This window comes from Struthio camelus, chromosome 1, assembly GCF_040807025.1.
Source record: "Struthio camelus isolate bStrCam1 chromosome 1, bStrCam1.hap1, whole genome shotgun sequence".
Lineage (NCBI taxonomy): Eukaryota > Metazoa > Chordata > Aves > Struthioniformes > Struthionidae > Struthio > Struthio camelus.
This window is the reverse complement of record NC_090942.1, coordinates 212,265,021-212,278,835: the sequence shown is the minus strand read 5'-3', so window position 1 is coordinate 212,278,835 and position 13,815 is coordinate 212,265,021. Positions and strand designations below refer to the sequence as shown.

The window sequence follows — 13,815 nt, the reverse complement described above, 5'->3', positions numbered from 1 at the left end:
TCACTTCGGCAGAATGCTGGCAGACCAAGTAGCAACAGTCACATTCAGCGAGAGCCACAGACAGCAACACGACGGGCAACCGCCTACCTTTGGGGGAGAAGGCAAAACAACGCAAAAGCATGGCTGCTGCTCCTCGCTGTGTTTAGTGCGTCTCTGACGTGCTGGGGGCTTAGCTGATAAATTCTTCTGGCTTCTTCCTGGAAAAGCTCCACAGGCTGCAGCCTTGACATCTTGGCACTTCTTTGTTTTGAGGTGGCGGGGGAGAGAAAAGGCAAAGAAGCAGCAGGTCTAGCTCTTCTAGCAGGTCCAATAGCAGTTGTTTCCTCGCTGTCAACACACTATTCCGTGTTGAAAGTCTCGTGTGGAGAAGTATTTGGAAAAACAGCAAGGACGCTTCAGGAGGGCCGCGGTAAGAGAGAGCTGGAAACCATCAACTAAGAGAAAGTAGGAGGCAACGTCTTGCCCTTTCCTGGCTCAACTCCTTAGTTCTTCAAGCAGCATTCCTTGCACAGTTGCAGGGTTCCAGCCCCTGCATCTTATTTAGAAGGGTAGGAAGCTGATAATGCAATTCAGCCTGAAGTCTAGGGCTTACGGAGCAGAAGTCATGGGTGTAGTTCTCCCGGGAAGCTGGAAGTACCACCACATTTTCCAGTGCTAACCCTGAACACTCTGGGCAGTACGGTATCTTTGGGTCAAATTGCTACTCTTTAGAGTTTTGAACTGTAACGGTACCAAAATTGCAAACAAGTACAAAGTTCGTTGTTCTGGCCAAATCCATGTCCTTTTCCATACCTGCATCCTACCCTGAATTTACTCCTCCGGAAAACTCAAGTCCCAAAAGAATGACCTTTTCTATAAAAGATATGACTCTGTTGTTTACATTCCCATCTGAAAAAGCATCTGAAAGGCTTTTGGAAGCTTCACACAGAATTAGCAGTTTCAGGCAGTACTTCTTCAAAAAGCTTGTAAAATGTTAGACACTCTCTGCATCGAGTAACGTGACACACACATCATACCGAATGCAGTGCCACCAAATTAAGCCATGCCACAGAAGTGGAGATTTAAGGCAAACCATCGTTTACAGAAAAGCATCGTACAGAGTATGCTTCGTATACTGCTCTCCATTTCCTTCAGTGGCCTCTCTGATCTAGCGAGCCTGAAATCATTTAGTTCTTCTTGATGCTGCAGTGCTCTTGAAGGGGTCAAATTCCTCCTGCAATTTGCAAATAGATATGCATTCCTCAAACCGTCATGCATTCCGAGCCACAGAGAGGGAGCTCCTCTTTAGATTAGCAAAATGTTGTCATTAGGGGCAGAACATACTTCAGATGAAGTCATATTCATCTACACCTCATGAGGTAATAAGAAATGCAAGAATCAAGGTACTGTTTTTGTACATTCAGGAAGACATGCAGCTTTGTATTTCAGGTACCAACAGACAGTAGAGTGGGCAGAAGGAAGAAACATTTCACATAATCTGCCAACGTCTGACATCCCTAAGGCCGGGATCCCGGCCACACAGGACAACCGCAGAGTCCATGACAACAGGCAGCAGAGTGCTTACAGCAGAGCCTGTATTGTAGTCAGTGTAAAGCTGGGAATAAAGGACATGCTACCCGTTTACTGATTGCAGAGTAAACTCTTCCCGGCAGTTCCCATACATACGGGAAGAACAGGCAGCTGAATTGTTGAGGGCACAGGGGTTTGTTTGGTGTGTTGGTTTTCTAAAGGATTCACACGATTTGGAGCGATTAAGAGCCCAGGAAATAAGTCAAAGGACATAGCCAAGCACGCGGACAGACTGCCCATAGCATGCAGTAGCCTCCCCTGTTCCACACTTCTCAGGAACGACAACGAGACATCCAGAAGTGAGGGGAAAAAACAGATTGGCTATCTGCTTGAGGTCCCTTCTAGCCTTACGTATGTGTGACAATCCTGCACCTGTTTTTATTAAAAATTGCTTGCCCTAATGTAGTGCTGTTAGTAAAAAGACCACACCAGTTTATTCTGAGGTGCTTTCTTCAAGCAGCTGTAAAACAGTAAACGAAAGACACGGACAAGAACTAGACAGAGAGAAGACCACTGTATCCCCTACCTCCTCTGAGTCGAATTCAACTCCTCGAGATGCTTGGCTTTGTGAAGCCCTTTTACTAAGTGAAGATGTAGTGGGCAACCTTGCAACGTACACAAAGAGGAGAAGGGAGGGGGAGAAAAAGTTACCAAGTGCAGTTCTCAAATATGAGACATTCCAGCAGCTTTAACTCCGATCTGCTCCATCAGTACAGAGCTTAAGAATGAATGGAAATCGCAGTGTGCAGAGGGAGCCAGTTTTACACATACTGATGAAGTGTGAAACTCTGCCCTAGCTTCTCTCAGTCAACACATCAGCTTCCTGTCACATGGAGATCATGCACATCAGTAGGTAACCAAAGGTCCTCTAAGTTCTCTAAACACTGCTCCGAATTTTTTGAAAATCTGTTTGTCCAAAGAGTGACCCCCAGCCCCAGATTCTACTGCTTCGCAATCAGAAGTAACGCAGTCATGGCAGACTTCTGAACAAAAGACACGTACCAACCTGTGATTTCCTCTGGAAGAAGGAACAACTGGAATTCCTTCTACGTCGGAGTCCTCATCTCTAACATCCTGAAAAAACAGAAAAGAGGCAGGCCTTTTATAAAGTTTGTAGACCAAATTTTTCATTCTCCCAGAGATACAGCACATAAAGTTTGAGGAGAGTGCCTTTCCTGGGGGAGGGGAGAAGGGGACCCAAATTGAATACCTACTTAGCTGTAGCACACACTTGAGGGGGCTCCAGGCTGGAACTGTACAGTGTGCAGCTCCAGCAGAAGTGTGGCTCTCGACCTTGCAAATCCCCAAAGGAGCACGCAGGCCTATAGCTCTGCACGTCTTAGACTACGGACTCTTCACAAGTACAACGCGGTCTTTGTATTTTTCGGAGAGACCCACTACCAAAACCAAAAAAACCCCAACAACAAAGAACGAACGTGCAGACCCTTGCTGCTGCAACCAGCAGCTTGGGAACTTGGGCTGGTTTACGCTGAAGTTTTGACCAGCTACTTGTTTCCAGATCACAAGGTAGCAGAAGGCAGCTCTGCAGCTGTACTCCTGCCAGATGCTTCTCACCTCTGAGTAAGACTTAGATGAATTCCAGGAGGGCTGTGGTTGCAACGACCTAAAGGCGAGAGTAAAACAAAGGCAGTATTTTTAAGGGGCTCGTGTGACAACATGCAAACAATGTCATGTAGATCTTGTCACACCAAAACCTGCTGAGCAGGCATGTCTTCTGTAGAGAACTGAAAACGCACACCCACGCACACAAACCCCTCCTCCCCCCCCACACACACAAAGCAAGACAAGCCAAGGTCCTTGGCCGATAAAAGAGAAATTAAGCCCTTCCGAGAACCTGGCGGCTCCAAGGATCTGACCTCCGCAGGCATTAGCAAGTGCTTGCCCGTCTGACTGCCAAACCCACAGAAACTTTGGGTTGGATGAAGAGAGACTAGGAATGGAATTGATTGTCCTGTACGTCTCACATTTAATGGACACAGTGATGCACTGGGTAAGCCCGATGATGTCTAGGCAGTATTTTAGGTCACTGGCTGAGGCTTTTGCATGTTAATTTTGCAGTATCTGTCAAAGAAAAGGAATAGCTATACCCTAGTGCCACAGGAGGTAAAATAAATGTGCCAGGAACATCGACCTGGAACGGGCAGTGGGCAACATCTTCCTGCATACTGTACCCAGTTGCTTCAGGAAGAAGAAGAAGGCGACTTAATAAGCTCTACTCGATGCAGAACGGTGGCAGCCGTTAAAAAGTAGACATGACAGACATGACAGACAGCAGTCAAACTGCTAAACACAGGCTAACACACTCTTTACATCAGGGCAGAGCGCTTTGACCAGTGCTTTGATAAGACCTCAACCTAGATGCCACGACAGCAGAAGACCTGTGGTATGACAACAGGAGAGCAACAGAGTTCCAGTACGTTGCACATACCATTCCCCTTCCTTTACTGCAACAGGAAGACGGTCTGTAGCTATGAGGATGCTCCAAATGAGGCCACAGCAGGCAGTGCCTTTGCCTAAGATTAATGGAAGCAGGAGCAAGATTCTGAGGGAGAAGATAACTTAATAATTGTTGTCTCCTAGAGAATATTACAGGTCCGTCCAAAAACGAATTCCTTGTTGTCAATCAAGAGGAACCTGAGGGGCGTAATGCCTCAGCAGCCAGCATCCCTTGACCTCTGCATCACACACCAGTGATGCTGGCCAAGCCAGTCTTGATGCTTGTGAAGCTGTGAGTATGAGAGTGGGAGTGGGGAGAATCCGCTTGCTTCGAAAGTCAAACGAAACAAAATGATCTTCCCTTTCCGTAATGTCTCCCACTGAGCCCTGATGCATTATATCCCCGTAGGGAAAAGAAAAGCCTCCCGACAGCATGATGCTGACGGTGCTGCAGAGTAACCAGTCCCTTTTCACACCAAAGTCCTCTCACAGACTGTCCTTCTTGCTAATCTGTCTTTCCAAGGCGAATTACTCAACCACCGCTCTGATGGTTGCACATCCCTGCACAATATGTAAGGAACAAGAAGTCAAGCTCCACCAAGCAGACAAATATACACACAGAAGGCAAAATGGAAGAAGATGATCTCTGCCCCGTGCACATACCGCCGCATTCCCTCGTCACTCCGACCAGCTTTTCGCATGCACCAAGATGGCATCTGAAGGCGGTGTAAATAACCTTATTTACATTTTAAAGGAATGCCTCTGATCAGCAGCCCAGCTGAGGTAGGATGCAAACATCCCCACAAAGTCCGGATGCCCACTTTAAATTGCCTAGGGTGTTATGTTGTTGCAATAGCTGTATACTGCGCTGCCTGGGCTCAAAGCACAGCCCCCACTGATTTCAGCAGCGCTGCTGGACGCAAACTCTTCCTCCAGAATCCCCAGTCAGACAGGAAGCAAATGAAGAATACATAATTAGCAAACGCTCCTCAGACGTTTCCCTGTAGCGCATTAGGTACATTACAGCACAGCGTGTGAAATACAGGCAGGGAAACAAATCAGCTGGCAAGGGCACCGCTTCAACTGCTTTCACCGTGAGCTTGTCCTTCTCCTGCCTTGTCGTGTCCTGCTTGCTCTAAAACTCTGCCTTGTACTGGGCCCCTTCAGCTCAGTCCTCGATGAGAGCATTCAGGAACTCCGTCCGATGCACCTCCTCTTCTCTTTGTAGCAGGTCCATCTCTCTGGTCGCCTGCACTTCACTGGACTTGTCATTCTTCCTCTCTGCCTGGATCCGGTGGGGCATGGGGCGGAACTGGGAGGAGAGAGGTTTTCTGCGGTCAGCGCTGGGGGACAGGATCCAGGGTTATGCCTGCGGGAGCCCTGCTCCGAGCTAGCTGGAGCAAGCACGTGGGTGCCTGGACCTCCGAGGGTTTTGTGTATTGGCGTTCTGGCAAGATTCTCCATATGTGCTTACTCAGAGGATGATAACTGCACCCAAAGACAGAGCATATTCCCTTAGATGGCAAAAGGCTCCCTTCAGCTTCAGAAAGAACATCCTACCTGAGTCCACACCAGAATCCCTTAGTCCCACACAAAGCTAAATACGAGACTCCCGTCCCAGAAGCTCTTCTAGGCGTCACATGGGCACATGCTTGAGAGCAACTGCACCACGTGTACTGGAAGGGAAAGAAAGGAAGGAAGGAAGAAACGAAAGCAGAAACAAAGAAAGGACTTAAAGCACAGAGAGATGCATCCAGAATGCAAAGGAAGATCTATTCCTCACTGCTGTGATGGACTTGAGAGCAGCAGAGTCGTATTTTGGAAATTCCTTGCATTAGTTTTCTGAGTGGGAGTGACCGAGGCGTGAGCTCACTCAGCCCTTCGCAGCCAGCAGGTGATGCCGACATGAGAGACCCCACTGGAGTGCTCATCTGGCTGGCGCCATGAGCACCGCATGTTCCTTCACAGGAGCGAAAATGCTCTGAAGGATCACAGTAGAAGATCACATTACGAGTAAAACTCTGTTGTTGTTAATTCAAGGTTTTTATTAATAAGTACAAAACAACAAGTATGCCATCATCACCGTGGTTAGGCTCAAAATTCACAACCTCTGTGACAAGGGTAAGGTGGGACGATGACAGCATAGGCTCCAGATATCTCCTTTCCTCGTGTCACCACTTTTCCATGTGTCCTGTCTCTGTGTCCCAATCCCCATCCTGCTGCCTGCCCCTGTCATACACTCCCTCCCTCTCTGAGAGAGAGCTTTCTCTTCAGCTCTCTCAGCCCTCCCCTTTACTGCCACCGAGTGAGCACTTGCTCCTGTAAACTGCATGTAAGCACGGACAGTTTTTCTTTGGACAGATGGACCCAAACGCAGCCGCTATGTTGTTGCTTCAGCCCTTGCACATATATGGACACGCACCTTTTCCCTTCCCTTGGGGAAACACTGACGTACCCAAGAGAGAAGTTAAAAGGGTTCAAAAGTGGCGAGGATGGCTGCAGGGTTACGAGGGACTCTGAAATTAAGTCAGAGCTGCATGATTACAAGGAAGGAAGAGGCGAGGGGAAACATGAGAGGATAATGTTCACAGGAAAGATTTTGGAAGGGACGGGCTAACTTCCCACGCTGCTGGAAGGGGCCTTTTCCAACACTCCTGCACCTCTCTTTCTTCCGGAGCAGAAATGGGCTTAGGTCCCGGCTTCTTTCACCTGCTTTCCTGTATCAACCTAAAACTGATATTGCTCACATGGGCTACATCTTGAGCACCTGAAACAAGGAATTGTTTTCATTTAGAGCAGTTTAAACTACATCCAAGGTTAGTGCGGCTCTAAAAATATCGCGCCGCTGCTTTTCTCTTCTAAGTGCACGGTAACAGTTTTGTTAGATAGTCCACGTTCCCAAAGACTAATTCGCTGCAAAAGAGTCAGGCTGTGCTGTCGTTAGCTTGGGGAGCGTGGATCGCGGGCCCTCCACGTTGGGGTCCTCCTGCTGACATATTGCAAATGGCAAGGGATTGACTGGGACTTGGCCTACAAGGTCAAAGCAGGTAGGAAGAAAGCTTTGCACCTGCGCAGCAGTCACACGAAATGCTCTGGCTCCTGGGTGCTTAATACAGAAGCAGTAACACGATCCTGAATTCAAGCTACTGACGCATACCGAGTTTAACGCTACTCGCAGCACCTGTGACAGAAAAAGCAAGGGGACACAGAAGAAGTGAGACATGCAGAGGTGTGGAAGGAGAGGCTAGCTGCAAGAAATGGCAGTTGCTGCATTCCCTTTTGTGTGTGAAAACCTTGCCAAGCCTTGGCACGATTTCACAAAGGTGCATTTATTGCAGGACATTGCAAAGAACACTTTCTCTTTTTTTCATCTACAGTCATTGAAAGACCAGGCGATTTTTCTCACTTGGTCGCTAGCTGCTACAAGTTGAACGTGGAAGTGGGCTCCCTCGTGTGCCGCTCCAACTCATTGCCACAGGATAGGGAAACTAGTTTCTTTCCATTGCAAGGCAAGATACAGCTTTTGGAATGTCCTTTCTTTTTCTCTGGCTCTATTTGAAGACAAGCCTTCTGAGTATTCATGGCCAGAAGATGGAAGAAAAATCCTGGGCGATACAGCATTGCCAACACTTGCTGTAGTCACAAGCCGAGGTTTGACCTCTGTGCAAAGAACAGGCCCCAGTTCTCTTGTTTTTCACGCAGATAACCTAGGGGCACAGATGCAGAGAAGCCCGTCCTGCAAAGAGAGCCAAAGGCCATTTGACAAACATAAGAAGAGTTCCTTCCTGCCAAGAGTTTGCTTCCTTCCCTTTTATTATCAGCCAGCATCAAAGATGTAACTCCTTCCCGTTACCTCTGCCAGAGCTGGGCTTGTTGGTTTTATCCGGCGTGCTGGCACTGCCACTAGTAGGAGTGCAGGACTCCCCGTCTTCGCACTGTTTTAGCTCTAGCCACACCTAGGTACAGTGCTTCTACTTTTTCCCAGGGCCACTATTTATCTCACAGTGACTGTCGGCTCCACTGAAGAGATGTCTGTCTTTGCTGGCTGGAGGCTGGAGGCTGATGGAAGGGCACGGGGGCCACGTAAGTTCTTCAAGTTGCCGTGTTGTGGCCAAGCTAGTCGGTAGGACGGGGCTGTGGAAGGAAGCCTCTGTTCTCTAGGGCCAGGAGATTCCCTGCATACGTTGAGCAAAGCCTTCAGCTCTGATCGGAAACTGTCATTGAGCCAGCAATAGAGGAAAGGGTTGTAGCAGGTGCTGCTCATTGCAAACCAGTGAAAGGCGAAGTACCAGGCACTGTTGGTGCGCACGGTCTGGCTGGAGAGGAGGACAACGTAGCAATTTAAGGGAAACCAGCAGGCCGCAAAGAGGATGGCACCGAGCATCAGCATCTTGATAGTGGTCGCCGCCTTTTTGCGAAGGGCAAAGTACTGCTCAGGGGTGCCATCCCCCATGACATGGCGCAGCCCGAGTTTCTTGGCCACTGTCACGTAGGCAGCAGAGATGAGGACAAGCGGCAGGACCTAGAGCAAAATGAAGGTTGTTAAGCCTAGATACTCCCAGTAGAGGGCAGCTGGCTCGGGGAAATCTGGGAGACAGAGGCACCGCGCAACTTCCTCACTGCAATTGAAGGCGTGGGACAGCAGGTGAGAGGGCATATGCCAGGGCACCGCAGCAGGAGCAAATGAGAGAAAGAGGAGGAGGAGGGCTCATGTCATAAGACCCTGAGGCGGAGCCTTCAGTTATGCCAATGTGTCATAGCTATGGGTCCATAGTCAGGGGTCTCTGTCCCACTCTTACCAGCGTAAAAGGTGTGTTGAGAAGTGTCATCATGATGTCAGCTACGGCCAGCTTCACGATGAACAGGCTGGTGGCAGAGTGCATCCTTTGGTTGTGGATCGCAACGTGGCAGACCAGGACACTGCCGAAGAGCGAGAAGATGAGGCTACAGGAGTATGCCGCAATGAGCAGGGCTTTGGCTGTGAGATTCCGCAGTTGGGCTCCGTCTCGACTCCTGCCCACGAAGCTCTGCCAGTCAGCCAGGGTGTAGTCTTCCCAGGAAAAGACACTGGAAAAGTTTGGGAGTGCAAAAGGCTCTTCAAAACTTCTGTTAAGGGGTAACTTTCCCGATGTGGCAAAGGCATTAACTAAGGAGCCAGACAAAATGAAAAAGCATTTCTGAAAAGCTGCTCTGCTCTTCCGAGTCAGAAACATGGCATTTACGATGCAGTACAGCACACGGAGTCAACAGGAGACTTGCAGAGCAGTCGTTCACTTGCCTGCGCGCTAACGCTCTTCCTGGCTGTAAACGATGCCCAAAGGCCATTGGGGAAGGCAGGACGCAACGCACACGCCCGGCCACAGCGCTGCTCTGCTGTGCGCTCAGTATGTGCTTCTCTCTCTGCTTCTTGCTGCCTTTATACCCAGCTTCAGCAAGCTCCCGTCTTGCACAAGCTCTGAGCAAGGATCTCTGCCCATCGGGCTGCACAACATTTCTACTCTGACGTGTTCATTTCACGCGCGACTACCTTCCCCCAGGGCACTACTCCAAGGTCAATGCATCTGCTCGCTAGGAGAAAGACAAAGCCACTCTCTTCAGCCTTCAGCATCCTTTCATGCTGTGCACAGCCATTAGTGAGTTGCTGCAAATTCTGCGCTGTTTATCCACCAGCACTGGGTGGGGCAGCGGTGCTATCTTCAAAAGGAAATTCCCAATTCAAGTTCCGGCGTCGAGATCTGGCAGGCAAGCTTCGGCCTGGCCATAACAGCACAGCATCTACTAACTAGCAGACCAACAGGGCTATGGCAACAGATGGACAGCGAATAAGCAGCTGATTTGGAAGCTTTCCTCTCACTCCTCTAGCATGGCAAAGCTTTCTGTTGGCAGGGATTTTCTCCTGGCCAAGGGAATACAGATTGGATCCTCTTGGAATACAGATTGGATCCTAAGTGGTACGTTCTAGGTTTTGTACAAATACAGGTGTAGTCACAAACAGGTGCTTGTAAGGAAAGGAGGACTAGAAGGGACGGCCCCGACCAGCGAATCCAACATGCACAGCGACAAGCAGCCGCACGCTGGGCGTTGAGCACTGAGGAGACCTGCAGTGTGTTTCTTCTCCGGCAAGGCATGAGGAACTATCAGATCAAGAGCAGAAGACCAAGAGCCAAAATAGCACATACCACAGGATGCTGAGGGCCTTCACCGCAGGCTGGTGAAGGTAAGCGCAGGTTGCAGTCTCCTTCCCTGGAGAGATTCAAAACCCACCCGGACGCAATCCTGGGCAACGTGTTCTAGATGACCCTGCTTGAGCAGCGGGGTTGGCCTAGATGATCTCCAGAGGTCCCTTCCAACCTCGGCCATTCTGTCATCCTGTCATCCGGTCGTTCTGTCAAAGTCTGCTCACAACCTTTCTCAGCTCTCGCTTTTGCTGGAGGCACCCTGACGTGGTCTCCCTTTTAGCACAGGGGAGCAGAGTCTCTCATTCGAAACACATGCCATGGGCAGTTTCCCAAGCCCTCGCCGAGCTGAAAGGCTTCATGGCCACGGCCGGGCTCTGACAGGTCGCTGCAAGCTGTGCTTCCAGCTCTTGATAAACTCGCACAACCCCTCAGGGCAGCAAAAAGTGTTTCCTGCTCTCCGTATCTCCACTCCTCGGTTGGAAATGTCCTGTTCAAACGCTCTACGGTAGAGGCTTTCAATTCACTATGAGCAACCACATGGTGAGTACTGTATGGCTTTAACAGCTTGATCAAAGGCTGCTTTAAAAATGCTTTTCTGCAGTCAGTTGGTAATTTTGGAGGTTTGTGCCCCTGCTAACAATAGCTTTAAAAGCCCCAGCCGTTTCAGAACCTGCTTTGCCTTGTAGACCTTTGACTCAGGCACGCTTGGATAATAGGTCTGTCTCCACGAGGCTGTACCGGAAGACCATGGCTGCGTCTGGAAAACTGGTGCGTGTGCACCACGTCTGGAGGGGAGGAAAGCTTAGCGTGCTTTTTGGGTCAGCCTGGCAGGAAATCTCCTCAGTGCTGCAGGCTGCAGGAGCTGCCATTTGCTCTGCAAGCTGAGAGAAGGGAGAGAAGGAAAGGAGAAGAGCTCAGAGGGCAGGACGAGCTCTCTGCCCACTCCCCCTGTGCTCCCTGTGCTGCTGGCCAGCACTGTGCAACGCAATCAGTTGGGGATGTCCGCCGGGCACTGCCAGGACAGGACAGCCCTGCCTGCCAGAAGAGCTCCAGCACAAAGGACCCGACTCTTTCTGCCGGCTGTCCTACATGCCAGCTGAGCATGGGTGGGAATGTCAAGTGAGGCCCTTTTGCCCTGGGCTCTGCCTGGGCCGCAACAGCTGCCAGGCAGGCGACACTTGCAAGGTGGCTGCTCACCCACCAGCAGCTCTGGGGAGCCCCTCCAGAGCACCTGGGGCGGCCACCAGTGTTTGGCCAGCGACAGGAGTGCCCCTCCGTCCCCAGGCTGGCGTGGGCTAAGGAAGGACATCCCGGGGCAGCAAGGGGGGCAGCGAAGGTGCTTCAGGGCCGCCAGGAGAGCGCTGCGCGTGCCCTGGGGCACGGAGAGGCAGCCCTTCCCAGGCGGGGGCAGCGCCTCCGTATGCAGGCTCCGAGCAGGCTGCTGGCGCAGCGGCTGCCCGGAGCAGCTCTGCTCTCACTGTCTCCTCAGCTCCGACCTCCAGCTGCGCAGGCCTTCAGGGCTGGCGGTGCAACGGGCACCCAGCTGCTCTTCTTCAGCTGGCCCATCCTGCTCGTTCTCCTCACAGCATGGCAGGTCCACCAGCTGGGCCTTTTCCTTTTGCTGCCAGAGAAAAAGTGACCCAAGCTGAGGCTTCCCCGGCAAGAGCAAGGAGGAAGAGGACAGCAAGAGCTCGGAGACGTTGGTTGGCGGGAGCCTCCCCCGGCTGGGGGTGTAGCTGGCCGAGGCTCTTTGCTGCCAGAGCACCGCTCCTGTGGCCGAGCATAGCAGCGGGGAGCTGCATCCTCAAGGCCGTGCACGTGGCTGTGCGAGCTGGGGCTGCATCGGGGAGCACACAGGCAGCCTGAGTGGGGAATGCTTATTTACCAGCTGCCTTTCGGCCTGCTGCCACTGCTGCTCCATCCTCTCTAGCAGCTGCTGGTCGATGAGGATGGTTTGCCCGAGTGCCTGAAGGAGGGAGAGAGAAAGAACCCAAGCCTGAGAGTGGCTGGAGCCAGAAGCTGCCGGGGCTTGCCTTTGCCTTTGCCTTGGTGCGTGCCGCGAGGCGTCGCGGTCGGAGCCCGCGGGGCCTGTGGAGCTGGAAATGAGAACAAGCGGGCGCAGACAGATTTTGCCCTGCAAGCCACTGCAGCTTCAGAGGCACCAGATGCCCTTTGCCTTCCGGGTGATGACAGCACGAGCCACCCTCTGCCCCCACAGCAGCACGTGAGGCCTGGCTGCCTGCTGCATGTGGCCAGAGAGCCCCGAGACCCGCGTGGCCGGGTGCGCGTGGAAGGGGAGCTGCGCCGAGGCACTAGCAAGGCCGAGCACAAACGAGAAGGCAGCTGTGGCAAGAGCTGCCTGTGGTCGCCGGGAGTAGGGAGGTGGCCAGCATGTCCTTGCTGCTGAGCAGAGGCCCTCTGCACTGTCTGGCTCAGGACTGTGCATGCCGGGGCGCACGCATGAGCAGCCTTGTGTGGGACTAGGGGCAAGAGCCTGTGTTGGGCGGCTCTGCTACCTGAAGGCGCAGCTTTTGCTCTTCATTGCCTTGCCGAGGGCCTTCCTCGGTGGCTGCCTCGTGCTGCAGCGCTGGCACGGATGCCTGTGAAACGAGAAAACACGTGTTGCTGCGAGTGACGACGACATGGCGAGACCAGGGAAGTACCTTCTCAAAGGTGGAGGAAGAGTGAGGAAAAGAGTCTTCTCAGCAAGACGGCCATGTGGAAGGGGTTGTTTCTAGGTGTCTTAGCCGTGCTTGCCTTGCACGCGTGCAAGCAGCAAAGCGCCGGCCTGGGCTGGGAGCTGGCAGGCGCAGGCGGCAAAGAGCCTGCTGGGAGGGAGACGGGAGGCCTGCAGAAGCTGGCAGGGCCAAGCCCGCTGCCGGGCAGCTGGAGTGGGAGCCCAGGGAGCAGGGCACCGGGGTTTGTGGGGTGAGCTCTGGGAGCTGCGCATCTGCACCAGCCTACCTCTGCAGAGCTGGTCTTCTTGAAGACGCTCGCCAAGGCTTGAAGGCCTTTGGCGAGCTCCATTTCTGGAAGGAAAAAGCCCAAGGTGAAAAGAGACACCGCAGCCCACAAGGGTTTGGGCCTGCTGATGGGGCGCCCTCTGACAAAACCCCCAAGGACAGCAAGAGCAGGCACAGACGTTCAGGCCTGCTCTTGCCAGCCCTCCTTGCCTCGGTGGACAGCCCTCCTTGCCTCGGTGGGGAGCTCTTCCACCCCCACGCAGGCAAGGACAAAGCCGCGGGCAGAAAGGCCTTTGTCCCGCGTCCTGCGCACCAGGTGAGCCAGAGAGCCTGGTGTCAACTGCCCAGGCGGGCTGCCAGCCTGGGGCTCAGGCCAGGGGGCACCCGCCAACCCTCTGTTCCCTCTCCACATGCACAGTGAGGTCGGAAAGCTCTTCCCTTCCAACAAAAGACCCTGCCTTCCCTTCACGCTTGGCTCTGCGGCCGTCAGCGGGAGCCCAGTCCCGCTGTGCACCAGACCTCACCCTCCAGCCCTGGCGGCCTACCCAGGGCGATGGCTTGGTCCATGTAGGCGGCCAGGTCCTTGACGTATTTGCAGATGTATCGGACGGCCGCCTCTATGTCCTCGTCGCAGCTTGGCTCCGAGG

General features: G+C 52.5%; 1 long non-coding RNA gene and 1 pseudogene across 2 annotated transcripts; both read right to left on the bottom strand.

Moving 5' to 3' along the window:
* Positions 1-1,028: 1,028 nt before the first annotated feature.
* LOC138065630 (uncharacterized) lies at positions 1,029-3,131 on the bottom strand. Of its 2 annotated transcripts, none has more exons than XR_011138731.1 (3): positions 2,572-3,131; positions 2,096-2,174; positions 1,029-1,213 (listed from the first exon to the last, which is right to left on the bottom strand). It is a non-coding gene; the product is annotated as an uncharacterized lncRNA (long non-coding RNA). The 2 variants fall into 2 exon arrangements; XR_011138730.1 differs by having other exon boundaries at positions 2,576-3,131.
* Positions 3,132-7,396: 4,265 nt separating this feature from the next.
* On the bottom strand, positions 7,397-8,686 carry LOC138065628 (G-protein coupled receptor 83-like; annotated as a pseudogene).
* Positions 8,687-13,815: the final 5,129 nt, after the last annotated feature.